Genomic DNA, 6,006 nt, shown 5'->3' on the forward strand with positions numbered 1-6,006 from the left:
AAAAATATTGATTTCAGAAATGTCAAAGAAATGTCAAAATATACACTTTTTTTAGCATAGAAAGCAAGCATTTCAAATCTAGCCTTGCCTTGGCAAAACCTTTCTTACTGTCCTGTTGTGGGCTCAGTTGTGTCTAAAACTCATGCTGAAACCCTAACCTCCAGTCTCTCAGAATGTGACTGAACTTAGAGAAAACTAAGTTAAAATGAGGCAGTTAGGAATCCAGGGCGCTGGGGTCCTCTTAAGATCAGAACTGAGACACACAGAGGGACAATCCTGTGAGGACACGGAAAAAATGGCATCTGTAAGTCAAGAAGGAGGTCTCAGGAGGAACCAGTCCTGCAGACACTGAGTGTGGCCTCAGCCTTCAGGGCTGAGACGCTACATCTCTTGTGCAAGCTGCCTGGTCTGTGGGAGTTTGTTATGGTAGATGGTGCCCACTAAAACAGCCCGTCCCTTCCCTCAGCTACCTGCTGGAACTTCCTCTGGCACCCATCCAGCCCTGTTTCATGTTAGCTTACCGGCCGCTCTCTTGCACAGAAACCACTGTTTATCCATCTTTTTTTCCATCCATTTTTTTCACATTTTCCCAACAGATCCATGACTGAGTGTATGAATACAGACTTTGTCTCACAGAACATACACCTTGGAATCTGTCAACAGCCCTGCTCTCCAGGCAGACGTCACCACGCTGCCAGGCCATGGGGCGGGATGGGGGCCAGGTGAAAAGTCTGCAAAAGTCGGAACCTGAAGAAAAGGTATCAGGATGGGGGTGAGGGTGCAGAGCAGAAAAGAAGGCCACGTACAAGAGAAGGTTAGACAAAAAGTAGTTGAGCGATCCCAGGTAAGGCAGCAGCCAGGTCAACGTGGAGAGCGGCCGGAGCAGCTGCGGCAGACAGAGGCAGGTCCAGGCAACTCTCTCATAGGATCTCCAACGGGATGTTCCAGCATATCATTCCTCACAAAATAGGCCTTAGAGAACAAAGGCAGTCCCATCTAAAGTTGCACCCGGCAGCCCTGGAAAGCAGTGCAGCACTGTAGGTACAGACAAGGCAGCCGAAGAGGCCCAAGTCCCAAGGTTCTAGGCAAGGGAAATGGCAGAACAAGTACATAAGTCTGCCCTGGTGCAGGTGGGATGCTGGCGATCAAACCCAGGGCCTAGCCAGGCCAGCGCTGTACCACAAGCAACACCCCCGTCCTGGCTCTGCAGAGTTCCCATACCTTCCTGCCCAATGTCCTTCCACCTCGGCCACTTCCCACCCCTCCAGCCTCTGTTCACACCGTTCCATGTCCTGAAGAACACTGCCACCATCCCCACCTCTAGGGACACAAATCCTGTCCATCCTGGGAGGTCATGTAACTCCAAAGCACTAACGAGTGCTTTCTTGATCTCTCTGCTGGCAGTGACTTCTCCCTTTCGGGAACACAGAACCGGTTAGCCTCTGCCATCATTGGCCTGTGATGTCTCTTGACAACTCTATTCTTTAATCATCCAATTTTGTTCCCAAGGAAATGATAAACCAGGCTATTTCATATAAATTTCACAGTATTTTAAGTATTTTTTAAAAAACATACTATATATCATTACTTTTAAAAAATGATTATTATCAGGCTGATGTTACAGCTCAGTTGGTAGAGCACTTGCCTCACATGCACGGGCCCTGGATTCAATCCCCAGCATCACAAAATAAATAAATAAATAAAAATAAATAAATAAATAAACCTCAAGGGAAAAAAAAATGACACCAGAAAGTTTTGCCATAAGTTTTAATCTTTTTGCTTGAGAGCCTAAAATATGAAAAATACAAGTTGTGAAAGCTTCCGAGAGCTCAATGGATTGGAATCTCTACGACAAAAAAGTCATGTTTTGCCCAATGTCTCAAGAGGATCTAGGTGAATCCCAGTTTAATGTTATGGAGCCAAATGTGTTCAGATTTAAAGATTCAGTCTAGAATCCACGAAGAGCCACAGGGAGGGCATCCCTGATCCCTGGGCAACATTTCAAAAAGCCTGCTGGAAATCCAAAGTCTAACTTGCAGAGTAACCTCTCCAGCTGAAACACCCCAGCTCCTTTACTTCTAGCTCCTTTACTTCAGGAACCCAGTGCTGATACTTGGGGTGGTGTGGAAGCCCAAATCTCTGGATGCCAGTTACACTTTTGATTAGCCAAAAAGGGGAAACTGAATTAGCACTTCACAAATATTTTTTTAAAAATCATCTTTTAAAACAAAACTTTGAAAAATATTAGTATTGGAAAAAATTAATGAAAACCTTCTGAAGTGTTCAGGGAAAAAAGCTCCAAGGGACTTACAACCAGAGGCTGAAGCACAGTCCACTTGTGGGGCCCCTGTGAGCTCTATATGGATGTCCCCGCTAGCCCCCACAAATGAGGGTGCTACTGCAGATGGCACTGAGCTCAAGGAACTTAACAGCTCGTCCTGGGTCACTCTGCTTGTAACGGCGTGGCCAGGAATGAAAACCCAGGGCAATCGACTCTGAAGCCCCACTGCCCAGGTAACAGCAGAACCGGAATTCAAAATATTCTCTTGAAATTTTCTTTCCTCAGTTAAACTGGGCTTGAATTACACGAGACATTTCCAACTTGATCACACTGGCAATCTCGCAGTAGCAGAAAGGAAGACCGTATTCTATCACTGCCGACTCATTTCGGTTTTGCTTTGTTTGCAGGGCTGGGGATCAGACCTGCTAGACATATGCTCTATCACTGAGCCACGCCCCAGCCCCAGCCTCCTTTTTAATTAGGTAAAATAGATATGCCAAAGTGTCTGGCTATTTATTTGATATGAAAAACGACCAGTCTGACAATAAAAATCCTTTGGCTCTCAGGATTCAGCAAATTGAAAGGGGGTTTGAGGGGCAATTTCAGGGGGGAAAAAAAATGGTTAACACCTTTGGAGGGACAAAGAGCCTCGCTAAGCAGAAATAGCCAACTCCAGTGGAGGTAGATGACTACATGAGCGCTCTTCCACTCTCTTGAGTTTCAGCCAGTCTAAAGCTGTCATTTAATAATCCATCTAATAACATCAGTGCTATTGTAGGCATAAATCTTTTTATTTGCATTAGAAAGGCAACAATTACCTCATCCTAAAATGTGTAATTAAGAAGTAAATGTGTTACTTTGCTTAATCTTACAAGATAAATATATTAATAAAAGTTATTTTTAACAAAGCCACCTGTCAATGTTGAGAAAGTCTACCACAACCTAAGCTGTGTTCCTTACACAGTTAACAACCTAGAGTTCATTTACCAAGTTGGTGATGGTACTTAAGTTTAAAATCACCAGTTTATAACAAGGCATTAGAAACGACTTGGAAAGAATGAGTTTCACACTGAAAGAACAAAATCTAAAGATCTAGTTAGTCAGAAAGGAACTCAGAAATAGGGATAATGTATCTCTCAACGAGGTAAAAGGAGTGTCCTTGTGGTAAATAGATGAGTGTCTCTTATATACTAAGACAGAAGAGATGATTTTAAAAAGGAAAACGGAGCATCTTTACCAGATTCACAGAAGGTAGTGAAACGGGGCAAGGGCAAGTGAGCAAGCCTGCCTCTTCCGCAAAAGGTGAGGCAGAGGCTGGAGGCAGGCTGGGTGGAAGGCAGGCAGAAAGGCTTGAGGGTTTACATGGTCCTTGTGAAGTACAGGGCCCTGTGGAGTCTGTGGGACCCTCAGCAACGGGTGTGTGCTCCATTTATTCAAAGGGCAGGGGAGGTCGACTGGAGGTGAGACCTGGGCTCCGGCCAACCTGTCACAGGTCTCTCTGGCAAGGTGTGTGTCGTTCATTGTACTGTAAGTTCTTCTTGTTGGTCACAACAAGAACACTTAAGAGCATGCACCTCTTTGAAATACACTACTTGCTATGGTTTGACCCCCAGGGTTCACAAGTTGGAGGCTTGGTCCTCAGTGTGGTGGTGCTGAGGTGGTGGGATCTTTACGAGGTGGGGCCTAGGGAAAAGTCCTTAGGTCAATGGGAGCTGCCCCAGGAAGACATTAAGATAGTTCTCATGAGACACCTTAATTCTTAGAGAGGGTTGTTATAAAAAGAAAAAGACTAGCTCCATTTTTCTTCTTGTCTGGTCACATAGTGGTTCCCTCTTGTCCACGCTCCTGCCATTGTGATACCATCCACCATGATACCTTCACCAGCACCAAGCAGATGCCAGCATCACGCTCTTGAACTTCCAGAACTTTGAGCAAAATAAGCCTCTTTATAAAGTTACCCAACCTCAGGTATCTTGTTATAATAGGAAACCTAAGAGTCAACACTCCAACTACAGTTTTCAACTAATTATATAGTTCACATTAATCCATTTAAGTGACATGGCTGGTGTAAAGAGTTGTCAAGATGCAGAAGTAAAAGTGGAGCACAGTGGTACCCCACTGTAAATCCCTGCTATTCAGGAGGCTGAAGCACCGAGATCACAAGTTCAAGGCCAGTCTGGGCAACTTAGTGAGACTCTTATCTCAAAATAAAAATTAAAAGTGTTGGGGATTGGGCTGGGGTTGTGACTCAGTGGTAGAGCACTCACCTCGCACGTGTGAGGGACTGGGTTCGATCCTCAGCACCACATAAAAGTAAAGGTATTGTGCCCATCTACAACTAAAAAATATTTTAAAAGGGGGGGGGCTGGGGATGCAGTTCAGGGGTACAATCTCAGTACCTCCACCCCAAAAAAAGCCCAAAATACAGCTGTACAAAATCTAATACAGCTCCCTGGCTGGGTATTTTTCTTCACATCTATCCTCAGAAAAAGAACAAAACATCTGTCAGTATCAATGCTTTGGAGTTCTAGGGAGAAGTAAATATATAAGTAAATCTGACTTTCTTAAATATCCAACATAGATGCCACTTTTTTTTTTTTTTTTTTTTAACCCTTATATGTGTCCATGGGGGACAGGTTCCAAGACCCTCTGCAGACATCAAAATCCTCAGATGATTAAGTGCCTTATATAAAATAGCACACTATTTGCATATGACCTACTCACCTCTTCCTATATATTTTATTTACTTTTGAGACAAGCTCTCCCTACGTTGCCCAGACTGACCTCTAATCACTAGGCTCAAGACCTCTCTGTCTCAGCATCCTGGGCCTAGCCAGTGACCCAGGCCCATGCGCCTTACGTCATCTCCAGATTATCCACACTACTAACAATGTTAGTGCTACGTAAACAGTGGTAGTGCGCGGGGAATAATGACAAGGGGGGCAGTTTGTACATGTCCTGTACAATTTTTTTCCGGAACAGTTTCGATCTGTTAGTGAATGCACAGGGATGGGACCCACGAACGGGGAGGGCGGGCTGCCACGGCAACCTTTCCCTCCATACGCAGAGCTCCGCAGGCGGTCCTCGGACACCCGACGCGGAGCCACGTCTCGTTCGCTCCATGCACGAATTCACAATGTTTAGACTCCCAAAGGCGCATCCACGCCCTCTCCCAAAAGGTTAGGAACCACGCTTCTGAAAACGCTCCTTTCCTGAGTGTCCCGATTTCTGGTGACCGGGTCCAACGTCGCAGTGTCTTCGGGCCTCGGCCCTCCAGCCTCAACCAAGGCAGGGAGAGCCGGCTGGCCGGCCCCGCAGGCCGCGCGGGCCCAGCCCGGGGACGCGAGCTCCTCCAGCGCCGCAGCACCACGCGCAAGGCAAACGGGCAGGCAGGGCAACCAAGGCTCCGTCTCCTCACGGCGCAGGCGGCGGGGCAGGTCCCTCAAAACGACGGGGGACACACCAAGCGCTCCAGAGATCCTCGCCCAGCGCCAGCCCTGGGACGCTACGACAACGACCCGCGCTCGAACCGCCCCAATCCTACGGCGGCCGACACGTGACCCGCGCGTGTGAGCCCCCGTGACTCGCCACGGCCGCCGGGGCGTGTGCGCATGCGTGCGACGGGCGCGCTCCCTCCCCCACCCCGGCGACCGTTTCCAACGCGCTGGACGCATGCGCCGCGCGACGCCCCGCGGGCTGGGGAAGGAGGTGTTGCGGCCCCAGCT

This window comes from Sciurus carolinensis, chromosome 4, assembly GCF_902686445.1.
Source record: "Sciurus carolinensis chromosome 4, mSciCar1.2, whole genome shotgun sequence".
Classification (NCBI taxonomy): Eukaryota; Metazoa; Chordata; class Mammalia; order Rodentia; family Sciuridae; genus Sciurus; species Sciurus carolinensis.